The sequence below is a fragment of the Bubalus kerabau genome, chromosome 8 (genome assembly GCF_029407905.1).
Source record: "Bubalus kerabau isolate K-KA32 ecotype Philippines breed swamp buffalo chromosome 8, PCC_UOA_SB_1v2, whole genome shotgun sequence".
NCBI lineage: Eukaryota > Metazoa > Chordata > Mammalia > Artiodactyla > Bovidae > Bubalus > Bubalus kerabau.
The window spans coordinates 103,939,752-103,966,926 of NC_073631.1; positions in this window are offsets into that span (position 1 = coordinate 103,939,752).

Consider the following 27,175-nt stretch of genomic DNA (forward strand, 5'->3'; position numbering starts at 1 on the left):
CAAAAGTAGGAAGTCAAGAAACACCTGGAGTAACAGGCAAATTTGGCCTTGGAATATGGAATGAAGCAGGGCAAAGGCCAATAGAATTTTGCCAGGAGAACACACTGGTCATAGCAAACACCCTCTTCCAACAACACAAGAGAAGACTCTACACATGGACATCACCAGATGGTCAACACCAAAATCAGATTGATTATATTCTTTGCAGCCAAAGATGGAGAAGCGCTATACAGTCAGCAAAAACAAGACCAGGAGCCGACTGTGGCTCAGATCATGAGCTCCTTATTGCCAAATTCAGACTGAAATTGAAGAAAGTAGGGAAAACCACTAGACCATTCAGGTATGACCTAAATCAAATCCCTTATGATTATACAGTGGAAGTGAGAAATAGATTTAAGGCTATATCTGATAGACAGAGTGCCTGATGAACATGGACTGAGGTTCGTGACATTGTACAGGAGACAGGGATCAAGACCGTCCCCATGGAAAAGAAATGCAAAAAAGCAAAATGGCTGTCTGGGGAGGCCTTACAAATAGCTGTGAAAAGAAGAGAAGCAAAAAGCAAAGGAGAAAAGGAAAGATATAAGCATCTGAATGCAGAGTTCCAAAGAATAGCAAGGAGAGATAAGAAAGCCTTCCTCAGCGATCAATGCAAAGAAATAGAGCAAAACAACAGAATGGGAAAGACTAGAGATCTCTTCAAGAAAATTAGAGATACCAAGGGAACATATCATGCAAAGATGGACTCGATAAAGGATAGAAATGGTATGGACCTAACAGAAACAGAAGATATTAAGAAGAGGTGGCAAGAATACACAGAAGAACTGTACAAAAAAGATCTTCATGACCAAGATAATCACAATGGTATGATCACTCACCTAGAGCCAGACATCCTGGAATGTGAAGTCAAGTGGGCCTTAGAAAGCATCACTATGAACAAAGCTAGTGGAGGTGATAGAATTCCTGTTGAGTTATTCCAAATCCTGAAAGATGATGCTGTGAAAGTGCTGCACTCAATATGCCAGCAAATTTGGAAAACTCAGCAGTGGCCACAGGACTGGAAAAGGTCAGTTTTATTCCACTCCCAAAGGAAGGCAATGCCAAAGAATGCTCAAACTACCGCACAATTGCACTCATCTCACATGCTAGTAAAGTAATGCTCAAAATTCTCCAAGCCAGGCTCTAGCAATACATGAACCGTGAACTTCCAGATGTGCAAGCTGGTTTTAGAAAAGGCAGAGGAACCAGAGATTAAATTTCCGACATCCACTGAATCATGGAAAAAGCAAGAGAGTTCCAGAAAAACATCTATTTCCACTTTATTGACTATGCCAAAGCCTTTGACTGTGTGCATCACAATAAACTGTGGAAAATTCTGAAAGAGATGGGAATACCAGACCACCTGACCTACCTCTTGAGAAACCTATATGCAGGTCAGGAAGCAACAGTTAGAACTGGACATGGAACAACAGACTGGTTCCAAATAGGAAAAGGAGTACGTCAAGGCTGTATACTGTCACCCTGCTTATTTAACTTCTATGCAGAGTACATGATGAGAAATGCTGGGCTGGAAGAAGCACAAGCTGGAATCAAGATTGCCGGGAGAAATATCAATAACCTCAGATATGCAGATGACACCACCCTTATGGCAGAAAGTGAAGAGGAACTCAAAACCTCTTGATGAAAGTGAAAGAAGAGAGTGAAAAATTTGGCTTAAAGCTCAACATTCAGAAAACGAAGATCATGGCATCTGGTCCCACCACTTCATGGGAAATAGATGGGGAAACAGTGGAAACAGTGTCAGACTTTATTTTTGGGGGGCTCCAAAATCACTGCAGATGGTGACTGCAGCCATGAAATTAAAAGACGCTTACTCCTTGGAAGGAAAGCTATGACCAACCTAGATAGCATATTCAAAGGCAGAGACATTACTTTGCCAACAAAGGTCCATCTAGTCAAGGCTCGGAGAAGGCATGGCACCCCATTCCAGTACTCTTGCCTGGAAAATCCCATGGACGGAGGAGCCTGGTGGGCTGCCATCTATGGGGTCGCACAGAGTCGGACACGAATGAAGCGACTTAGCAGTAGCAGCAGCAGTCAAGGCTATGGTTTTTCCAGTGGTCATGTATGGATATGAGAGTTGGACTGTGAAGAAAGCTGAGTGCCGAAGAATTGATGCATTTGAACTGTGGTGTTGGAGAAGACTCTTGAGAGTCCCTTGAACTACAGGAGATCCAGCCAGTGCATTCTAAAGGAGATCAGCCCTGGGTGTTCCTTGGAAGGAATGATGCTAAAGCTGAAACTCCCATACTTTGGCCACCTCGTGCAAAGAGTTGACTCATTGGAAAAGACTCTGATGCTGGGAAGGGTTGGGGGCAGGAGGAGAAGGGGACGACAGAGGATGAGATGGCTAGATGGCATCACTGACTCGATGGATGTGAGTCTGAGTGAACTCTGGGAGTTGATGATGGACAGGGAGGCCTGGCGTGCTGCGATTCACAGGGTCGCGAAGAGTCAGACACAACTGAGCAAATGAACTGAGCTGAACTGAATCATCAACCTTCTGGTTCCACCCAGTGTAGGATCTACTGTGCAGGTCAGCATGTATACATCTCCACTTGGGTGAGGGTCTCATTTTCTGCAGAACAACTTAAAGATACATGTGTTAGGTGTATTTGAGATTATGTGTGTCCCTTGAGGAGGGACGAGGACTGTTTTATTCTGGAACTGTTGTTTAGACTCTCATTACTTTTCTTGCTCTTCTGTTTTTCCTTTGTTTCTGTGTTCTCTCACTTCCCTAATTGGTAACGGCTTGAGTCTGCTCTTTGGGATTTAGTGAAGGCCTAGGAGACTAAAGCCTTTTTTTCTACAAACAAGAAATGAGGGACAGGAAAGGGTTTGTACTTGTGATGGCCATGCAGGGTCCGCTTAGCTTCAATTCCCCTTTTGTCTGATATGCCTCAATCCCATGGGTAACAGGAGCAGGACAAGAAAGGGAGTAAAGTTTCAGGTAAAGACTTAACCATTAATTTGGCAAGGAACTCAGATTTATAGGAGCTGGGTTTCAGTTTCACTTGATAAGTGCCTTTTTCACAATGTTTTCCCACATTCCCTCTCCCACCCTAATCTCTTCCCATCTACTGCCATCATTTTTATAATTTATTCCTATTTTTCTGTCTTAATTACTTTGTTAATTCAATGATTTTTTCTTAGTTTACAACTTAACTTGACCAGGAATGTCTCCAGATTAGAAACAGTTAAAACAATTAGAAGTTCTGGAAAGGAGAGAAAATAAAATAAGAAACTGCCAATTCTAACATTGCAGAATAAGTCGTTGTGACTAAGCAGTCATAGTAAAAAAATGTCTAATGTATTGGGATTGTTTTTAATGATATAGAAATAATGTATTTATGTTATCAGCCTATTAATGTTCTGGCTAAAGGTAATAAGCCAGTGCCAAAGATAACTCATATTTTAATACAAGTTTTAAAAATTTTTCCATGAGAATTATCATCATACTCATATAAAATCATATAATAGTATACTGAGAAATGTTCCTTTTAGGTGTTCAAGTTCTAAACAATTAACCACTTCAAAATAAATTTGAGATTGAATATACTTAAAGAAAACTGACTTGGTGAATGGGGGAAGATTTCCCATGCCTACAGCCCAGCTGCAGGGAGTACATCCTGATTTGTAAGAGATGTTGTTAGGTTTAAAAGAGACAGCAGAAACATGGTTCACACTAGTTTTTTTTGTTTGTTTGTTTGTTTTTTAAGAACAAAGCGTTCAAATCTAAACTTATACAGAATCTCTAGGAAGTAGAAAGTAGGGGTTAAAATTATCTAGTGAATCCCAAGCCAATCAGTAGGATGCATAAGAACAGGGTAGCAACTGAGAAAATGTTCAAGGGCAAAAAGATATAAGAGATATAAGAGAACATTTGTGAATTTAGGTGGTCAGAAAAAAAGCCCTTGAATGAAACCTTAGATTTAAAAGGAGTTGTTATTTAGTCGCTAGATTGTGGCTGACTGTTTTGCGACACTATGGACTGTAGCCCACCAGACTCCTCTACCCATGGGATTTCCCAGGCAAGATTACTGGAGCGAGTTTCCATTTCCTTCTCCAGGGAATCTTCCCAACCCAGGAATCAAACGCACATCTCCTGCAATGTCTGGCAGATTCTCTACCGCTGAGCCACCAGGGAAGCCCCATAAAGAGTTAGTTTACACTCTTTTGGCTGTTAGAATGTACTTATGGTCCAAAGAATTGGAAACTAGTTCCTGTAGCCAACAGATATGACTACTCATAGTTTTAGAAGCTAGAGTAAAGCAACTGTGGGAAGTTCTGTGTTTGACACAGGGTGGACAGGCAGCTTTGTTTTGGAGCAGAAATTTCATTTCTTCATTAGGATATATATAAGGACAGGGGTTCCTTGATTTGACATTCCATACCAGGAGTTGATAAGTGATATCAGTAATATCAATAAGTAAAGGAAAGGAAAAACCAGTGATGGTTTCACCTTTCTAGTAAGATTACACATGGATTCTTTCCTCATATAACATGAGTGAATAACACTCTGCCCCAAACCTTCCCTGTCCCCCAGCCACATAATAGGTAGTATTCTCCTAAGTAGACATTATTTTTAATTAAGAAGGAAACACCTGCCCAGGAGAACTTAGAATGGGCAAGGATAAAAGAAAGCAGTCATTCACATCACAGTTTAATTACACGTGCGTGCTCAGTCGCTTCAGTCATTTCCCGCTCTTTGCGACCCTATGGACTATAGCCCGCCAGGCTCTTCTGTCCGTGGGAGTTTCATCCCAACCTAGGAATTGAACCCACACCTCTTACATCTCCTGCATTGACAGGCCGATTCTTTACCGCTAGCACCACCATGGTCAATAATAGCTCACATTTTACAAAATACTTTCCACAAATACAATTTCAATTAATCAACATGACGACTCTGGGGCAGATTCTACACGTTACTTACATGTGAGAGAACTGAGGTATGTCGAATAATAATCACTATTGAGATTACAAGGGACAAAGAGCTTTATTTGAGAGTCTAAAAACTGCAATTCAGGAAACACAGATTTGGATAAAACCAGAGAAGAAATGTGTCAGGGGCTTATTAAGACAAACGCCATTAGGTTCATAAGTTGTCTGGTGGGAGCTGGGATTGACTATGATGCAGGATAGCAAATACTTGTCTTTGATGAATAGACTGTCGTGTTCTATTAGGGGAAGGGTTTGATAAGTAGATAGACTATCATGAGTTATTTTAGGGTAAGGGTCTGATAAGTATCTTGAGTTTCTGGCAGACGTTCTAGATGCCTGCTAAGACAATAAGCAGTCAAAAGGTCAGGTTCTATCCGGGTTGAGACATGCACGAGTCACACTTCCGCAGTGGGTTTCTGGCTCCTTTTTAGAGAGTTCTCTTCATGTTATCAGCTCCACTTTGACTTTCTTTCATAAGTGTAAAGGATTTAAGCATTTTGTCCCAGGTCACATCTAATAAGTAGTGAAGTTTAAACCTGATCCCTGCTTTGTTCTGTGGAGAGTTTTTGATCCCATCTTTCCCATGTTTGGCCTTAAAAGCAAGTCTACTGTTTATAATTTAGCAATTTTTCATTTTCTTCATTTTCCTAGTATTGTTCAGGTAACCCCTACTTTTGAGATGATGAAAAAAAATTTCTACATACCATTGCTCTTCTTAGATTGTTGTTTAGTCGCTAAGTTGTGTCCAACTCTTTTGTGAGCACATGAACTGTACACCGCCAGGCTCCTCAGTCCATGGGATTTCCAGGCAAGAATACTGAAGCGGGTTGCCATTTTCTTCTCCAGGGGATCTTCCCAACCCAGAGATCAAACCTGTGTCTCCTGCATTGTCAGGTGGATGCTTTACCCCTGAGCCACCAGGGAAGCTCCACTCTTCTTAGATACTGGGTGGCATATTCCCACTTTCACCTTGAAAATTTATCCTTATGCCTCATTTTAATTCTCTCCCTCATTACTCTGCACCAACGCTAGGGCAAGACATACGGAAACCGAAGAGAACATTCCTAGGGATAAACCTAATATTATTCCGCAAACTGAAAGTATAAACTATGACTCAAAAAGATTTCCATTGCTTTAAGTTTATTCCATAAACAAGGACTGCATTCCAGCTCTTAGTAACATTACCCTCATCCCCAATGCCATTATATAATTAGAATAAGCTTAACCGCTGTGCCCAAGAGTTTTCTTCTCAAGAAATTATACAAATGTCCGTGTGCCAGAGAAACTCATTGCTAAGTAACTTCACAGTCACCTTATGACTTCCAAACACAGAACAAGACAGAATTAGTGCCATGAAAGATACAATGAACTTCCACCCTAGAGCATAGTGCCCTGGACAAAGAGTAGGTCGGGGTGTCCCTGTCTTTCTCTGGTTTTCTCCATTAACTTACTGTGCAAATTAGATATTAGCAACCCACTCCAGTATTCTTGCCTGGAGAATCCCATGGACAGAGGAGCTTAGTGGGCTACAGTCCACAGGTTGCAAAGAGTCGGACACGACTGAGCGACTTCACTTTCACTTTCACTACCTTTGTCTACCCTGGATACTACAAAAGCACGAGCCCAAGTTTTGGTAGGTGGTATTGGGGAGGAAAAATAATTTCCCCTCTGTCCTTCTAGGTTCTGAGCTGAGATCCCTTTAAAATAAAAGATTAATATAAGAATAACAAAATTTTAATAACGTGTATGTGTTGTGTGTGTGTTCAGTCACTCAGTCATGTCTGATTCTTTGTGACCCTGTGGACTGTGGCTCACCAAGCTCCTCTGTCCGTGGGATTTTTCAGGCACGAATACTGGAGTGGGCTGCCATTTACTTCTCCAAGACATCTTCCTGATCCAGGGATCGAACCCAGGTCTCCTGTGTCTCCTTGCACTGCAGGCAAATTCTTTACCGCTGAGCCACTGGTACACAGGAGAGAGACCCAGGAAAACTGGGAAACTCTCTGAACTGGCCTAAGCCATCATCTTATATAACATCTCCAGGTAAAGGCAAAAGAAGGTATTGTGTGTGGTGAGAGAAGAGGCCAGTTGTGGGAGGTTACCAGAAAAAAAGCACAGTAAATAAGGATAAAGTTGTTATTCCAATTTAAGCTTTCACTTCACCTTTGATGGGCTTCTCTGATAGATCAGTTGGTAAAGAATCTGCTTGCAGGGCAGGAGACTGCCTGCAATACAGGAGACCTGGGTTTGATTCCTGGGTCAGGAAGATCCCCTTTAGAAGGAAACGGGAACCCACTCCAGTATTCTTGCCTAGGAAATCCCGTGGACTAAGGAGCCTAGTAGGGTACAGTTTATGGGTTGCAAAGAGCTAGACATGATGGAGTACAACGTTCTTCTTCTGTCTTTCACCTTAGATGAGACTTATTTCTAGAGCTTTAGTCATCCTTCTCTTGGAAAGGGAGATACCCTTCCAAATGGAGATTTCCCTTACAAATGTAAAAAGGTCTCTTACAAAAGAGTAACTTCTACTCAGTTTTCAGAACTTCTCCCGTGTCTGCCTTTTCTCAAAAATAACCAGCTCAAAATAATCAAAGAGGCATATTTTGGGGTGGAATATAAATGGCAACCCACTCCAGTATTCTTGCCTGGAAAATCCCATGGACAGAGGAGCCTGGTGGGCTAGAGTCCACAGGGTCACAAAGAATCAGACACCACTGAGCGACTGAACAAAAATTCTGTTTATTAATAATGGTCATTAATATACATCTTTGGTTTTAACAGTAGCTTTAAGTATATTAAGTATTGTTCTATCATCCATCATCTCTCCCAAGATCTATCTTGTCATAGCTCCCCAATCCCAGGTAGAGTATACCTTATGTGAAGTCCACCTCTGAAATCAGCTCTCTGATAGGAAAGTGTCAGGCTCTTTCCCAAATCCCCCATGGATTATGGCACCAAAAGTTTTATCACAAGTGTCTAAGAGCAGTATTTCTGTTTCTGCTGTTCTTTCCAAATGGGTTAGCTTTCAGAAGGGCAGGAATCTTATTTATTTTTGTTGCCCTAATATTTAAGAGAATATTGCATGATATACTAATTTTGTTGAGCCAATTTCAATACTTCATGTTTAGTTTATGATAGGCTTCTGAGAAACACTCGACTCTCAGAAGTGTCTCCTGAGATTCACAATGCTGTAGAAGGAAGGAAAGCAATGGCAGCTTGTTTACAGGAGACTTGCTCAAGAAACATTTCCATGGGATTACAGTCATGCAAGGGAATCTGTCTGCTCCATATCCTGGCATCAATAACAGGAGAGCACACTGTGTCAGCTGTGGAGCTTCATGGGTAGGTTTTGAGTGGTTGTTATTGCAAATGTTCAGTGATTACCAGTGCATGCTTATTGGGCATCCTTATAAAATGAGCTTGCTTTCTAAGAAAATGTTTGTCAATAAAAGCTTTGTAAGAATGTAGCATATACATTGACTTCATCTGAAGCCTTGCCTCATTCCTTTTTGCAGGGTTGTATAGAATACAGCTCATGAGATTTTCTAAATGAGGCCCTTAAACTGGAAACCAGTCACCTTTGCTGAGTAAATGAAGAAGAAAGGAGGTGCTCAGGGTCTGTCTTATTAGGCACAGTAATCAGGGAATGCTTTAGGGAACTCTTCTTTGGGAGCACTAGTAGGAGAAGGCTTGTTTTTAAAGTGAAAAGTCTGTATCGGGGGATATTATCAGATACATTCAGCTGAGTCTTGCTTGGTACAAGGCAACTTTATGCATCACAACTATCTCAGTCACTCTCAAGAAATAGAGAGTAAGTCAGATTTAATGAAGATGCTGTCCTCTGTGATGCTGCCTCCCAGGATATCTTTGAAAGGTTTTCAATTCCACCTGTCCCTCAAAGGACCATTTTATTTAGCTTAAGAACCAAGTGACTCTGTAACCTGAGGAATTACGTGAATTCCCATGAGTATGTGATTTTTGTTGTTGTTCAGTCACTGAGTTGTGTCTGACTCTTTGCGACCCTATGGACCTCAGCACACCAGGCTTCCCGTCCTTCACCATTTCCCAGAGTTTGCTCAGACTCATGTCCATTGAGTCCATGATGCCATCCAACCATCTCATCCTCTGTCACCCCTTCTCCTCTGTCACCTCCTTCTCTTCTTGGCCTAAATCTTTCCCAGCATCAGGGTCTTTTCCAGTGAGTTGGCTCTTCAGATCAGGTAGCCAAAGTATTGGAGCTTCAGCATCAGTCCTTCCAATGAATATTCAGGGCTGATTTCCTTTAGGATTGAATGATTTGATCTCCTTGTTCTCCAAGGTACTCTTGAGCGTCTTCTCCAGCCCCACAATTCAAAAGTATTAGTTCTTTGGCACTCAGCCTTCTTTATGGTCTAACTCTTACATTGGTACATTACTACTGGAAAAATCATAGCTTTGACAATACAGACCTTTGTACAGTCTAGGTTTGTCATAGCTTTTCTTCCAAGTAGCAAGCATCTTTTAATTTTGTGGCTGCAGTCACTGTCCACAGTGATGTAATTGGTTGATTCTAAGTTTTAAGAAATTAAGTTTCCCTACAGACTAGAAAGATTTTGAGAATTCCTAGCCTGTTCTTTGGACTTCCTTGTGGCTCAGCTGGTCAAGACTCCACCTGCAATGTGGGAGACCTGGGTTCAATCCCTGGATTGGGAAGATCCCCTGGAGAAGGGAAAGGCTACCCAGTCCAGTATTCTACCCTAGAGAATTCCATGGACTGCATGGACTATGGGGTTGCAAAGAGTTGGACACAACTGAGCGACTTTCACACACACACACACAGCATACTCTCTACCATGCAGTCATTGATTGAAGTAACTCAGGACTCCTCACACAGAGAAGAGTCTGATAAGACTTTCACTTTGAACTTGCTAGAATCTTATCTCCATCTGAGATTCTAGCATCTCACTCAGGCTGTGAAAAGGGGAAATTTAAGCTATTTGTCACAGTCTCCCATGAGGTTGATGTGGTTGAAATGTTTCAGTTCTCCATCTTAGAGGTTTACCTCCAAAAAGCAAGTGGGCACTATGTCTTGGAAGGAGGAATGCCCAGACGCTAATAGCTTATCTAGGAAACACATGTCCCATGCGGCCTTTTCCTCCTGCATTCTTAATACTGATTTATTACCATTGCAACTGTTTAACATCTTGCAAGGTAGTATTTCATTTTGTCCCCCTTGTTCATATTCCCTGTTTTAAATGAGCTCTGTGTTTTAAATATTTTAGAATTAGCAGCAGTAAACGTTTTCAGGCTTTGGATAACACCAACACTGCTAGGAAAGGAAGAGTTTAAAACAGCTGTGACACCAAACTTCAAGAAAAAGAAGAAGGAAAAAAGAGCAAAGCATTGTTTGTTAAACTGTCACCAAGCATCGTCACTCAGAATCAGTCTCGTTTGTATATGGGAACTCCTACTGCAGGGACTGAAAAAGAAAAGCTTAATATTTTCTAGGAAAGAGATAATCTTTTTCTAGCTAAAGAATAGGAGCATTTAAAATTACTCTCTAAGATTTGTAGGGACAATAACTACAAATAACAAATAACTCTAAAAAGAATAGTGTGTCTATTATCGGACAGTTATTAAGATTTCAAAACAGTGAGGGCAATTGTAGCACCCATGTTAAGTGATGATTGTCATCTAGTGGAGGTTCACTCTTAACCCAGGATTGTTATATTTCAAACTGAGGTCAAGGAAAAGATAGGTTTCTTTGGCAAACATCAGAAACATCAGCCTGCCTTTCCCAAACCTCCTGCTGATAAATGCTGTACTTTCCTAGTTCAAATCCTTAACAGTCTGTGTGAGTGGGAGATGAAGACATGGCAAGGTCTCCTTGCTCTCCGCTCATTTCCCCCATATAGTCAAAGCTCTCACTTCCTTTTCTTGGTTCTTTGAAAGCAGAGAATCAAGAAAATGTTATGGCCACTATACCTGGTGGGAAACCACTTGAGCTGAACTCGTCACCCTCTTAATGTGCTTATGATGACTGAGTGCTGATTTGTGCATCTAATGACTGAAGCCTAATTATTGCCGCTGAAATCAGCACAGCACAATAAAATATGCACCACATTCCCAGGCATGAGATTCTTCATCCCCCTTTTCCTCATGGTGGTGGTAATCTTATTTACAGTCATATTCGAAAAGGAGCTTTGTCAAATATTCTAAGTCATCTCTTTTGAGCACATGCCTGAAAGTAAGTTTTTGAGGTCACAGGTAATAAGGTTGGCCTCGCAAGTGAAAATTACTAATTTATTAGTGTTCTTTGAGGTGGAAAATAGGCATGTAGATAAGGGAAACCCATAGATATGTGTTCTATAAAGTCTGTAGAAAGCACTTTTGAAAGTGTCCCACACTGTGGGTTACTAATAAATGTAAAAGATGTATTCCTGGGAGGGGGGGAGTACTCTTTTATCTCAGAAAGTGAACTGGCTTATGAAATAAAAATAAAATGCTCTGAGTATACTTAATCTTTTCTTGTATAGAAAGAGAAACTATAAAGGGGAAAATGGTATTTCTTCTGGTCTGTGTTTTGATAGATTATGTTTAACATGCTTGTTGCATGAACTTGAGGAGCAGTACGGTTTCCAATCACAAGACTCACTCCTAAATATTTTGATTTAGTAGGTCAGAGGAATGACACAAAAATCTGTTTTTAAATCCTTACTGACAGTCTTATAGCTAATTTGCTGTATGTGAGACCTTCTTCTGAAAACTTTACCTGAATGCACTCATTATTCTATATAAAAACTCATTATTCCTTCTAAAAATGGGAATGTTACTATTACTATATCCCTTTTACAGATTAAGAAAATGAGGCACATAAGGGTTAAATAATTCTTCAGAAACACACAATAACTGGCATAGATACAAGTATATGTTTTTTAAAAAGTGTTTTCAGTTATGACCTAAAAGAAAAAAAATGGACATTTTTGTTGATTGTTTGATAAAAATGCCGTTTCCATTTGCAGCTCTTCTCCGAAAGGCCATAACTATCAGGACTCCTATTAAACATGGCTGTTCAGTGATTCATGGACTCTATTTTATTCAAGTCTAAGAAAATATTCATTAGATTTCATTGGCTTTTTGGTTTATTGCTCTGTTTGGATGTGTAGCCCTAATTGTGGGCTTCCCTGGTGGCTCAACAGTAAAGAATCTGCCTGCCATTGCAGAAGATGTGGGTTCAATCCTTTGTTGGGAAGATCCCCTGGAGAAGAAAATAGCAACCTATTCCAGTACTCTTGCCTGGGAAATCCCATGGACAGAGGAGCCTGGTGGGCTATAGTCCATAGGGTCACAAGAGTCATGACTTAGTGACTAAATAACAACAAAACCCCATTTGTAAGAAGGCATTAATGATTTGAAAGAACAGAATAACAACAGATCACTGGGTTTTCTTCTTCTCTTTTGCTGGCTAGGGATTCTTTCCCCTTTACTTCTCTGCTTTGGGATGTGTATGTGGTTTTGTTTTGTTTTAAACATCCAAGCCAACTCCCTGAGCTTATGGAAGCTTAATAGTCAGAAATAATGAAGAGAGAAAGGAAAATTTGAATTCATTTTCAAAAGATACCCTGAAGAAATGACAAAATCAGATGTTTGATGTAATGGGCCAAATGCTAGGGGAGGCTGAGGTCAAGACTGCACAGAACTGTCTTGATTTTCTAACAAGTATCTTATACTCTCCCAGTGATGATGGGATGTGAGGGTATGGAGGCTGAAGGTAAAGCCACATGCAGTATGTAGTGCATTATTTCAGGATGACTTATATCAAACAGCAATAGTTTGTGCCATATCCTATTTGGTGATGGCTATGAGTTAAAAGAAAGGGCAGACCTTTTCATATATATAATTTTTTTTATTGATGAATTTATATTGCTGCATATTTATTCATCTTGATTGTCATCTGAATGTCTTTCCCTGCCAATAAGATGCTTGCATGTGTGCTAAGTTGCTTTAGTTCTGTCCAACTCTGCGACACCATGGACTGTAACCCACGGGGCTCTTCTGTCCATGGGGTTCTCCAGGCAAGAATACTGGAGGGGGTTGCCATTTCCTCCTCAGGGGACCTTCCCAACACAGGAATCGAACCCGCATCTCCTGTGGCTCCTGCATTGCAAGCAAATTCTTTGCCACTGAGCCACCAGGGAAGCCAATAAAATGGGGAGCTTATAAAAGACAGGGGCAGCGACTATTGCTATTCTGTATTCCCTTTGACAACTAGCAAAGGCCTAGGCATCAAGATTTGAACTGAACTTAATTGGATACATCAATTAAGGTTTCAAGCTGTTTTCATTTGATTGCCAAAGGTAAATGAAAGAAAATGCAGCCTTATAGCATATCATACACTGATGCTATGTTTATATACACATACTTTCACAAAAGCAAGTCTTGTCCTCAACTATACTTTGGATTCACATTGTTTTATATCATGTTATCTTTATCAGTTGGGACTACAGCCTAAAAATAATATTCTTCTTGGAATGGATTTCCCATTAAAATGAAAAAATAAAAAGCTAAGATTGTTTTAACAGAAAAAAAATTATATACTGATTTTTTTTCATGGAGATCCCAAATTTCATAAAGGATCATAAATACTTTGTAATCTAATGCCTATTAGTCAAAGAAAACATGGGCATTGACCCCAGCGTAAAAGAAGAAAGAAAACAGTTACGTCTTCCTCTTATACATTTGCCAGTGTCCCAAAGAAATAAACAATCTGTGAATAGTTCAGCACGATTATATGTTTACAAAGCATAGAGGATTTATTCTAATATTTTCCCACCTGGAAAAACTGGGCTTAAGCGTCTTCGGCAATCAGAAAGCAACACCGAGTTCTTCCCAATATCATGTCACTTTTATAGCAATCATACTTGCAGGAATGGGACTGGGCAATGGTGGTAACTGTAAACGTTCTGATGTAGAAATTGCAGATGGAGAGCTTGGCTCTGGGGATGGACGTGGAAAGAAGCAGAAAGGAGCCTGGAGAAAAGGCTGTCATATTTGCTCAGAAGAACCGCCAAATCAGAGAGCAGAGAAGATTTCATTGGAGGAGCGCCTTCAACAGCAACTAATCCCGTCATATTGAAAGAAAATTGTAAATGTTTTCTCCAGAAATTGTCTGCCCATCGCAGCTAATCGAACACACATTGACGAATACATACATACTCTCTTTTTATACCAAAGGTGCCCGGACGCAGAGACCCGCTCCAGCGAGTGCGCGTGACACACACGGACACGCATACACACACGAACGCACACACGCCAGCCTGCGGGTTGGCCAGAGCCTTGAAACTGCAGATTCCACTCGGAGATCGCCAGAGGCACCGAACTAATTAGTAATTAGTTGCCCCTACACTAATAACTACTTCCCCAATCACTTTGGTGAAGAAATGAATCCCGCCCAGCTCGTCAGTCCAGCCAGGTCTCCGTTGTGTCTTGCTCTCCAGACTCCTCTTCTTCGTGAAAGCCAGGTTTGAAAAGTCTTTTTTGCTTCTTCGCCTTTGGTGTTTTGGTGTGGCGGGCGGGGGCAATGTCACTTTAACTCCAGTCTACACCGCCAAGGGCCTCCAGACTCGTAAAGTGCCTGGGACGCGTGTGGGGTGCGCGACTCTGCTAGCGCGCGCCCGAGCCCCGCGGCTCTTGCCCGAGCCTTTGGGTCCGCTCTCTCCCCGCCTCCCCCCGCCCCACCCCTCCGAGTGTCTCGGCACCAACTAATCTTCTCCTTTTCGTTTGCAAGATCAAGGGAGAGAGCAAGCCGGCGCCCGGCCTCGGACTCTGAGCCGCGCGCAGCTAGCTCCGCGGCGGGTCAGCCCCGAACCCGTGAAGGGCTCCCAGCTCCTGCCAGCCAGCCCACGCCAGGGATACTGCAGCCCGGGGAGGCAACGGGAGCTAATCCGGCGGCAGGTAAGGACAGCCAGCTGCTCAGCCCTCCGCTGGCCAGCGCCAGGGACCCTGGCACCTCCCGATTCTCCGGAACGGGCGCGGAGGGGTCTGGGGTGAGGGCATTGGCGAATTCTTCCACAAGTCCAGATCCTCAAACGGAAACTTTGGTTTCTGGGGCTTGGAGAACTGAGGGCAGCGATGTCGGGTCTGGAAAGCAGGGGCAGAAGAGGCAGAGCGCGGGAAGGGATGCCATACCGCGGGTCACCGAGTCCGGAGGAATGTGGCAATGGCAGCCTGGGGGCCCGAGCTGGCCCGGGCGTCGCGCCCTCTTCCAGCCCGCGACCCCCTCCACTGTCACCAACTCCCCCTTCCTTGCGGTGTCCGCAAGACCGGGGAGCTTCGCCCTCTCCTGCCCCTCACGTTTCTTCCAGCCTGGGGTCTGGCCACATCTCCCAGGCGTTTAGGGTGGAGGCCCGGCTCCCCGGCCCCGCACGATCCGCGGGTTCCGCTCTGTGAGAGCCCGCGCCAGGTGGCCGGAGGGAGGCTTCGTGCTGTGGTCCGAGGAGCGTGGCCAAGGGCGGGGGGGTGGGGGGGACACGAATGGGGAGAGGGTCCCAGGACGGAGCAGGCGGAAGCCTTCTGCAACCTCGTCCCGTTTCGGCCCGAACACGAGGTCGGCTGTCCGCCTCGGCTAGAGGACAGGGTCTCAGCCTCAAGCCCGCGGGGTCCCGGACCGTGCCAGGGCTGCGTCGACAGCCACCTCACAATGAGCTCTGAGCCACCCCGGCGGGCTTCGGGGTTGTAGATTGGGAACGACTGCACCCACAATATCCCTTTGCCGTCCCGCACCTGCGGACTCGGGCGATCGCAGATAACTTGTAGCTCTCGGAACCTGCGAGGTACGGACGGTCCAAGCCCGCGCAGGGGAGATCGCGCAGCAATTCCACCTGTGCGCTCTGCCCCGCGCCCCTGGGGCGTCCCCGGCGGGGCCGGACGGTGCTTGCCTGGGAGAGCTCTGAAGAGGTCAAGACTTGAGATTCCCCGGAATCACTGACTCAGAAAGCAGCGCACACCCACTGCCTCAGCCTCCCGCCAGCGTCCCCAACCTTCTCTAGCCTTCTGCTTGTCGCGGTCCTCCAGGCTGCTCTAAGCCACAAAATCGTGAAAAAGAGGGTCCACTGGGCTCGCCAGACCCACGCCTTGAGACCAGGTTTGCCTGAAAGGAAATATCTCTGGGGAGCCCCTCGGGATGGAGGGGAGGGAGGAGAGAGGAGAAACGGAGGTAAATGCCTAAGTCAAGCAGAGCTGTCGACCGACATCTCACCCGAGCCGCCCTCCCGTGTCCTTAGTCGGTTCACGGCCACGGCCCGCCTGTGACGGAGGCCACCAAGGGCTCCAAGTCGGCCCGCCCAATCGCGGGGAGCCCAGCAAGAGCACGGAGCCTTCAAGTCCTCAAGCTCCGGAATCCCCCGCACTGACTTTCTATTTCCCTTTCATCTTGCCTTTTTCTGGTTTGTGTTGCTTTTCTTGCTCTTCTTAGCGCTGGGTGGCAGTGGGTTCGTGTAGTGTGCCCATCCACTAGTACACGCAGCAAGCGACACAACACACATCTCCCTGCTGTACCGCACACCCGCCCGCGCTCCCGCACGCAGCCCCCGCCCCCCAATTCCACAACCCCGAGCGCCTGCGGCAAGGACCACCTCCTTGACCAGGATCACAGTCACGGCGGCGGTGGCCTTGGCTCCCCGGAGGGCTGAGCCGGCCCAGATTCGAGAGAAACAGTGGGGCAATGGGAAAGGCCTGAGGCAAACTTGAATTTGGGTTGAGGGTGGTGTAGGGGGAGACTCTGAGGGCAAAGGCCCCCAGCACTGGAGCTCGGCTGCAGCTGCTCTGAGGGGACCCTGAGGCTCTGGCCCCCTCAGCGCCTGCGTGGAGGAGAGCCCACCCTTAGGGGAGCAACCTCTCTCTGGGGAAGTTCAGATAGCCAGGTCCTGGAGTGGACCAGCAGCAGCTCACTTTGCTCCAGAACCTTCCGGTTTACCTGCCTTGAGAGGGCTCTGAAATGTGGCACCTCCGTACACTACAGCTATTCACCCAACCTTGGGCCACAGGATCCTCCTACTGTATTTTGTTGGCAATCAAATATAATATATGCATTATATTGAAAATATATAGAAGGATATATAGAGAGAGTACACTTTCATTGATAAGCAAATAATAAGGATGATGACACAGTTAAGAAACTGCAGTTAGGTGTGTATATGTGGGGTCTTTGGGGTGGTAACCACAAGGGGATAATCATAGAATTAAATCAGTAGATCACATTAAGAACTATATTAGGCTACAATTCAGAAAGTGGACTCTTTGAGACTCTTGGCAAATGGATGGAAGAATTTTGTGCCAACAATGTAGCAGCTTTGCATGATTTGACGGCTAAGGATTCAAGAAGTAATGTTAATATCAGATGAATTTTTATTATTACTATTATTAGTAAATGTCTAGCTGTGGCAGGACTCTAAGCAACTTCTATTGACTCCACATGCTTTATTAGGCTAAATAATCATGCCAATTAAAGCTGAAAAGTAAAACTTGACCCTAAAAAGGCATGGAAGTACCAACCAACTCAGCTTACTGTTTTAAAACTCTGTGAATGAGATGGGGCAGGAGTGGGGTAAAGTCCTTGGATCCCAAAATTCAGAGTGGGCTTCCTGAAAGATGCTTGGTCTTCCTATAAAAGAAAAGTGTGTTTGTTTATGTAAGTGTGTTTGAGGTTGTCTGGGGGGATTGTAGGGAGAAAATAGGTCGATTTGAATATCCCTATCCTAGTTTAAGTTTAAGAGAACCCACAGAATGTGTTTGTAACTCAGCTGACTTCAGATATAAGTGTAGGAGAGTGTGCTTGTGTGCTCAGTCACTCAGTCGTGTCCGACTCTTTGCGACCACACATACTGTCGCCTGCCAGGCTCCTCTGTTCATGGGATTTCCTGGCAAGAATACTGGATGGATTGCCATTTCCTACTCCAGGGAATTTTTCCAACCCAGGGATCGAACCCATGTCTCCTGAGTCTCCTGCATTGGCAGGTGGATTCTTTACCACTGAGCCACCTGGGAAGCCAAATGTAGGAAAGCCAGCAGTCAAATGTAGGTAAAAGTCTCTTTGGAATGAGCCCCCACAGTCTGTCAATATGGGGGGACATCTTCACATTTAACAACCCACATTACTCCAAACACGATCCTATCCCCTTCTTTGCCCAGATAACCCCTAACATCTGGGGTTATCTGAACTTGTATGTACTTCAGTGGCAGTTTTACAATTCTAATTTCAGAGTAGCCAACCCTCTGAGCACAGGAGGAGGGAAGCGAAGTCTCAGAGTTTTGGGGAAAACAGCAGACCACAGAGAAGGGAGAGAGGGCAGGGAATCTGCTTTCCTGGAGAAGGACCAACAGGAGACACGTCACTCTAACCCACAGCAGTGAACAAAGGTGAAGCCAGTGTAAGAGAGGAAGAAGAGGAGGCCATTTATTCTAATAAAGGAATTGAAGAGAGAATGGGAGGGAAAAAATGAGGACAAGAATCTGTGAGCATGCCATTACAAGCCCCATAATAATCTCCATCACTGATGTCAGTCCTTGGGGCATGCCTGTGAGAGAATGCCCATGAGCAACTGCCTAAATATGACCACTCAAACCCCACTCTTACTCTTATCTTAATCTTTCTTTAGTTTACTCAGTAGGATCAAGAGACTGACAGAAACACTTTGTCACACAGTCTCCTTGAGGGACCTGGTTTTCTTCTTTTAGCTTTGTATTGGAGTTGAGTTGGCATTTTACAATGTGAGCCTGTGTTGTGTTCCTCAGTGGACTTCTCTATATCAAAACCGTCAGTATTCTCCTGGTGACCCCCTGGTTTATTCCCTGTCTCCTGTTCCCATTTTGTCTACCTTCAGTTCACTCAGCAGATGTGGGGACTGCTTTCCTTGAAAGGTATCAGAGCAAGGGAACTGACTGCACACCCCAAAGCTCAGCAGGGCCACATGGTGATTATGGGGACGGTAGTGTGTGTTTTGTGTGGAACAAAGGAAGCAGGTCATTTTTCCTTGGAAACTCATTTTCATATAGTGTGTTCTAAGTCTCTGAAACTGTCCTAAGCACTTCACATGTATTATATCATCTTTCTGTCAGGGCTTTATCCCCAGTGTTTAAAATAGTGTCTGTCTTCTAGGAGTTTATTAACTATTTGTTGAATGAGTGAATTGATGAATCAGTTTCTTATTGTATCACAGCCACAATCCTATGAAATAGATGTTAGTGTCCCCATTTTACAAATGAGGAAACTGGTTTTCAGAGGGGTCAGGTAATGACCCAAGATCACACAGCTAGTAAGTCACAGTCCCTGGATTCAAACAAGGGCTGTTGGACTCTAGTCTTTGGACTCCTGTTGGAATCCAGGCTTTGTCTTACACTGTGGAGATACAGTGTACATGTTCCCCTATGTTTGAGGAAATCACAGCTCTGGTGTTTTGAGTCCAACAGTGTTCTCCCTACTCCTTCAGTTAAACTGTGTATTCTGGTTGTATTCCCTAAAGCCTAAGCAAGAAAGATTCATTGCCAACTAGATTCTTCTGTTGGCATAACCTGCTTGACCCAGTGATTGCCTCTGGTAGAGGAAAGTAAGGGCACAGAAATTACCTGGTATTTTGGCAGATGCTATTTTCCCCTGTAGCAACACCAAGATTTCCTTTTGTCTGGTGCAGGAGGATGAAAGAGTTTTTGATAGTACCCAATTCAACTCACCTTAAGTGTTGAAGTGGGTAAAGAGGTTTTCCATTGTGATGCAGTTAACCAAGAACTGCCTCAGAGTATACACATTCCCACTTTCCTCTAGTTGTCTCTCCACATGAGTTCCTCTTTCTTTGTATTAAGATTGTTTGTGCTTGAAGTTCTGAGTTTGAATGGCAGGTTTTGATTTTAGTTAAAACTGATCATCCACCTTTGCTTTGAAAAGCATGGTGTGACTTTGTGAACATACGATTAGCAAAGTGTGTGAGGCTTGTTCTGACTGGTTTGCCTCCTTCTACACTTGATATATTCTTGTCTTTATTTCATTTCCCTTTTTCTGCACACATGTTCAAGCTCCTTCTTTTATACTGTGACCTAAATATACAATCATCTTAACTGGTGCTGTTACCATGGTAATGTTTCATGGTAGATAAGGGTACACACTAAAAAATCAGTCTCTTTCATTAGCAATGGAATTCCTTCTTTGTTTTTCGCCCCCCTCTCCCCAATCCAAGCTTTCACTGAATGGCGCCCTCTGGTGTCCGGTAACAGGAAGCACACTACTGTGGATTGGGCAAGAACATTTTTTAAAATTGAGAGAATTTTTGTTTCAATAATTTGAGGTGGACAAAAGCAAGAAAGACTCTTAATTAGTATGTTTCTAAGTAAAAAGATTAGTAGAAAACATTCATTGCCTGAACATATTAAATACTGTTTGCTGTGTAGAGTTCTAGAAAGTTATGGGAAATGGATATTTATGATCCTTATGTGTTTAACATTATTGTGAAAGTTTTTCTGTGGGATTTACAAAGAGAGTTTTGTTATGGGAGATATTGAGATATCTCTGGATGAGATATCTAAGCTAATGGATTGTTTCGTATGTTTAAGTCTTTAAAATTTCAAAATGGAAGTGTTCTGTCTTTAGAATGGGAACATTGTTTTTGCTGGATAGGATATATAATAGTGTTGATGATGATGATGATAAAATAATATTTGCATGTATAATTTGTTGTTTTGTTATTTGAGAAACTTGAAAGTTTTGCTCTTTATTATTGTGTGAATATATAATATGCATATTATTATTATTTACAAATTACATGACACATGTAAGGTTGACATGCTAGAAATATCTTCTTTCTTCCTCACTCCAGCTCCTCTGTCACCATCTAACTGAGTCATCAAATCAAACATCTCTTAGATTTGTCTGGACTTCATCCTCTTTTCTCCATCCACACATCTTTTTTAGATCTTCAGCATCTCTTACTTGAACTATCACCAGAGCCTTGTGTTTCTATGGTCTCCCACCTTCAGTCTTTCTCTAGTACAATCTATGCCTCACATTGCCGGAATAACCTTTCTAAAATGCAAATCTGAACATGTCATTCTCTTGTTAAAAATTCTTCACTGTCTCAACTGTCTAGGATAAACTAAAAATCAAATCCACATGAGATCTTCCATAGATGACCAAAGCCTTTATTCCAAGCTCTGTTAGCCACTTCTCCATTCCCCTTCTACACAAGGAAATAATACATATATATAAATAGCTTAGTGTAATGACTGACATAGAGTAAACGCAAAGTAAATATTGGTCAAATTTGTTTTCTCTTCATTCTTCTCTTTTTCCTCCTTCTCTTCATTTAATTTACTATTAGTATAAAACTAATAAGCAGTAATAAATATAATACTTAAACTAGTCATTTCCCAAACTAATAATAATAGGTAAGAAAAGCTATGGTGTGGCAGATATTTTGCTGAATATTTAGCATCCTATAATTTCATTTAATTTCTCACAATCAGGTACATTGCTCTATGGGGTTGGCAGAATTGTTTTCTTGGATATTAAAATGAACTGTATACAGAATGGTTAGCCTGCAAGAGTTCTAGGCAAGTTGAATGGTACTGGTAATGGGGCACTAGCCAGAATTTGTTAGGGATGCTGATAACGTCTGTATTGAGAACAGAGGCCATATTTGCATACATGACAGTGATATACATTTCAACTGTGTTAGAATCAGAGCTTTACAGAGCTTTATTTTTCCCCAATGTTTTGAGTAGATAATAGGTAACTCTATTAATATGCATAGTCCCCCATTCCATTTTATTGTATCAAGGAAATTATAGGCATCTCCATAGGTCAAATAACTAGTTTAGAGTCAAATTTCCAACCCGTGGCTAATGTGCAGCAAAAACAAAACTGAAGATCTATGCTTTTAAGATCAGTGAAAATAAATAGCAAACTGTGTGGTAGCAGAGTATTATTTTGAAGTCATCTCGATTTACAGGGTTCAGTAGAGCAGGACTTCTTGTTTCTGAAGTTGAGGCTCCTAGATCCCCTCGAATGTTTATCTCATGGAAAAAATGGATCTTTTTCAGCAGTCCACATTCATCATCAACCAGATTCTGAATTATTTGAATCAAATCACCTCTGTCTTCTAAGAAGTCTTTCAAAGAGGTTCACTCACTGGTTGAGTCCTTGAACTACACTATTCTTCTTGAAGAGATTCTGGGTCAGCAGATTTGGGGCCAGACCCAGGAATCTGTGTGTTTAGCACCTCATGTGATACTGAGGTGGGTAAACACAGGACTACATTTTAAAATAAGGTCAGATGGAAGAACTGGCATCTAAAGGGCAATGGAGAAGTACAAAGATTGGATAACCAACCCAAATGCTGCTACCAGTGTTATCAAGAGTCTCCCTTGTATGAGCCATTGAGACTGAGAGCTTGGTTGTGGTCAGAGACTACTAGATCCTTCAGTTACATGTGATGAGTAACAACTCAGGAGAATATCCAAAGATAAAGATGATTCTCTTCTATGTCATATGACTCTGACACTTATTTGTCTAGATGGAGTATAGTCCTTATATACCTTATGTCCACAGAGTTAAATCAGTCCTGGTTATTGAAGAAATAAGCACTTGATGTCTTTCCATTTTCTCTGTCCAAAATTACTCCTTCTCTCCGATACTTCCTTGGGAAGATGTCTTCATGGTTCCAGAGCGCCTCTGTGCACTCTCCTATCTGGGGTTCTGTCTAGATTTCCATTACTAATCTAGCAGACCAAGCACCTGGCCCTCTTCCCTTTCCTCTCTCCGAGCTCTAATGGAGGAGTTCTAGTGGAGGAGAATGGAGAAATTGTCACAAATGTTAATGGGGATACATTTCACTGTTATTGTTACAAAATGTTGGTGCACTGTGATGAACCCCAGTAGCAGACTGATATAAAACCTCCTCCAGGAAAGGAATGTTATGGTGGTTTTTCCTGATGTTATTGCTCACCCTCGGTCCTGAAGCTGTCTTCCACTTTAATAAAGCAAAGAATCGCCTTCCCCTACCTCATCAACTATGCCAAGTCAGTAAACAAGATGAAATAAAATAGGAAGAAAAGCCTATAATTTCTTGATTATTTAATTAACTACTAAGGAACTCTTTAGAAGGAATGCAATGGGAAGCTCAAGAATTACCTAAAGGCTAATTTTTCCTACTCTCTATAAAAGCTAAGCATGGAATAATTTGATTGTCAAGGGAAGAACATAAATTTCATACAATTTCATATTGTTGAACATGATGAAGATTTTCTAATACTCTGCTCTGCTACCATATAGCCAGCATAAAAATAGGAAATGATAGGGAAACTCTATTTAATTGTATTCTTTGGAGAGCATCAGGACATTTGGTTTCATTTTAGGAAGAAAATAAAGAGCAGCCCCAAAGGCAAAGTGCTTCCCAAATCTGCCTGCTGTTTTCTTGCTTCATCCTCAAAATTACTTTGCTACCAGATTTTATCAGTGGTGTGGGCCGTTTTGTCTTCACATGTAAGCTTAAATATTATAGACTTTTTTCTCCTTTTGTGTTGTGTCCTGGGAGTACTGAAGGCAGGGAGAACAGTGGACAATGAAGATTTAGCTTCTGTTGTCTCTGGCTGATGGGTGCCAAGCATCGGGTCACACTTTTGCATTTACTTTAAAGTGAGCATGACTGGATATTTTTCATGACTGAATGTTTCCATGTTAGGGAAAATTTCAGAATTTTGAATGAGATACTCTTCTGTGACAACAATAAAGACAATCAGATCAGATCAGTCGCTCAGTCGTGTCAGACTCTTTGCGACCTCATGAATCGCAGCATGCCAGGCCTCCCTGTCCATCACCAACTCCGGGAGTTCACTCAGACTCATGTCCATCGATTCAGTGATGCCATCCAGCTATCTCAGCCTCTGTCGTCCCCTTCTCCTCTTGCCCCCAATCCCTCCCAGCGTCAGAGTCTTTTCCAATGAGTCAACTCTTCACATGAGGTGGCCAAAGTACTGGAGTTTCAGCTTTAGCATCATTCTTTCCAAAGAAATCCCAGGGCTGATCTCCTTCAGAATGAACTGGTTGGATCTCCTTGCAGTCCAAGGGACTCTCAAGAGTCTTCTCCAACACCACACTTCAAAAGCATCAATTCTTCGGCGCTCAGCCTTCTTCACAGTCCAACTCTCACATCCATACATGACCACAGGAAAAATCATAGCCTTGACTAGACGAACCTTTGTTGGCAAAGTAATGTCTCTGCTTTGAATATGCTATCTAGGTTGGTCATAACTCTCCTTCCAAGGAGTAAGCGTCTTTTAATTTCATGGCTGCAGTCACCATCTGCAGTGATTTTGGAGCCCAGAAAAATTAAGTCTGCCACTGTTTCCACTGTTTCCCCACCTATTTCCCATGAAGTGATGGGACCAGATGCCATGATCTTCATTTTCTGAATAAAGACAATAAAAACAGTGAAATCATAGCCACTCTTTCTTGAGTGTCTACCACAGTTTAGACCCTGTGCCATTTTCTTTATGTGTACTATTCCTATAGCTTGCACCAATCCGATGTGATAGAGGGTTGTTTTTTCTTTCTAAGTAAGTGCAGAAATTCTTGCCAGTGCACACAAAATAACTTGTTAAGACCTAAGAGTAAGTTCATTGCTTTGGGCATCAGTCTCATATCTAAAATCAAAGATAAGTATTAAATTTTTGTTTGTTTGTTTATTTTGTTTTACTACCATAAGGATTTTCTTTAAAAGAATATCCAATTGTATTATTTGCTATCTAATTCTGATAAAGTCAAGGAAAAAGAGGGAAGAAAAAGGGGCACATCACACTGACTTAAGAATATGGAAACATGAAAACACAGTTTATACTTGAGGAATCAGTCTTAGATATATTTAGAATCTACCTTGGCCACTCACCTCCTGGTTTAGTCTGATAGTAGGCTTCATGTTTGAAGATGCTTTATCCTTCTTAGCCCCCTGGGAGCTCTCTCTAGGTACAGAGGGGACAAGAATCTTAATATAGCTTCTAGGTATGGAATTGCCAAGGCATAAAATATGATTCTGTGAGTATTTATAAAACATATACAAATAGGAACACTTTTGTTGACTATGAAAACACTATGTGTTGTTAAAATATTATTTGATCTTCTGTTTCCTATTGTGCTACCTATTCCTTTTCTTTGCAAGACAATTGCTATGACTTAACATTAACCTCCACGTTGCATATGTAAAAGGCCAAAGCAGCTAATTATTCTGAGGGATGAAGCATCAGTGGATTAATTCTATTCCTGTTTACATGCCCACTGTCAACTCTTAACTATTTGTTTGTATGTCCTAAGTCTCCAGGAATCATTAGTGTCTATTGGTAAATGATAATACCAGCTAATTTTTTTACAATTAATTGAAATTTCACACTCTTACATTTCAATATCAGTCAATATTTTTACATACTGACACTTTTAATCAAGGAGTATCTTTCACAAGGGAGCAACAGCAAGGCCCTCATTAATTAAAGTGATAATTATTCTCCCTTGCAGTTAGTTACATAACACATTCTTCAAGAAATTCACATCCTTAGCATTCCTCTTTAAACCTCTCCCATTTAAAAGAAGATTCCTTGGCTTCTATCTCTGTACGAATTTACTAAAAATTCACATTACTTTTATTTTCGAGAAGTGATATAGAAAGGAGGTCATATTTATTTTCCAGCGTTTCCATATTCAAACAAAATAAAATGACATCGTTTCTATCATTTAAGTGTTCAGATCGAATCTCAGGAGTCATTTTCAAGGGAGAAGGATGTTGTCAAATGTCTCCCCTTTGATGTTCACCGGCTTATTTTAGCTTCTGTATCGCAATGCGAGTTCCCATGATCCACTTCTCTTGGATCATTCTTTGGTCTCTCAACCCTCAGCTGCTTAATTGCTCCTGCCTCTCGGCAGCTTTTTCAGTACACAAAGTTTGTGACATTTCCCCCTCTGATTCAGTCCTGTGATTTTAGAAGATATTGAATCTAGAGTGTAGGCTCTAACTGGCAGCCCTGCTCTCTTCTCCTTTATTAGGTATTGCTCCAGTTCTTATATTTTGGCACCTTATGGTGTGAGATGCACTTTTAGAAATATTCGATGGTGACTGTTAGCTGATTTCCCTAATACTTAGGAACTTCAGATCATTGAAATCACTGTGACATATACTGGCCAGAGTTTCTAAAGGTCATTTTCTGCATTTGCTTCTTTTAATTAAATTAGAGTGGGTTATTCATCCCAGTTGCTGCAAATATTTGACTACTTTAAAAAATTTTTTCTCCCAAACTCCATGTGCTCTTATTTTAATTTCCCAATAAATTGAATATGAAATGATATCAATAGATCAGTTATCTAAAATTCAAAATGATTTTTCATTACTCTGTATAATTACTGAAAGATAACTTCCTTGCTGCTCGTCTTTGTGTGTGTGTGTGTGTGTTTTAAAGAAGTTTTAGGTTCACAGCAGAACTGACTAGAAAGTACAATGAATTCTCGTATGCTTCCTGCCCGCGTACAGGGACGGCTTCTTCCATAGTCGACATCAGCCACTAGAGAGGGGCCCTGGTTACAATGGATGAACTCACAGTTCCTAGTTTACAGTAGGGTTCACTCTTGGTGTTGTATTTTCCAAGAGTTTTGACAAACGTAAAGGTAATAACATGTATCCACCAATATAGTATCATAAAGGGTAATTTCATTGCCCACAAAATTCTCTGTGCTCCCCCTTATGTACACCTCTTTCCCTCCTAACCGGACACAGCCACTGATCCTTTTACTGTCTCCAGAGTTTTGCATTTTCCAGAATGTTATACAGTTGGAATCATATAGTATGTAGACTCTTCAGATTGGCTTCTTAAACTTAGTAATATGCATTTACGTTTCCTTCATGTTTTTTCTTAGCTTGATGGCTCATTCAGTACTTGCCATCTTGTGATTTTTATGTGCTATTTTTATTTCTCATTATTATATTTTTCACTGTATATATTGGAATCTCACTATTTATATAGATAGTTATATATCTATATCTATCTATATATATATATAGTAATTCAGACAACAAAAATATTTTGCCTCTTTGCTGAAAGACTTAGATAGTGTGTTTATCCAGTGTGGGCAACTCTTCAGCTCCTTTGAGTCTGTAATAATGAGAAGATG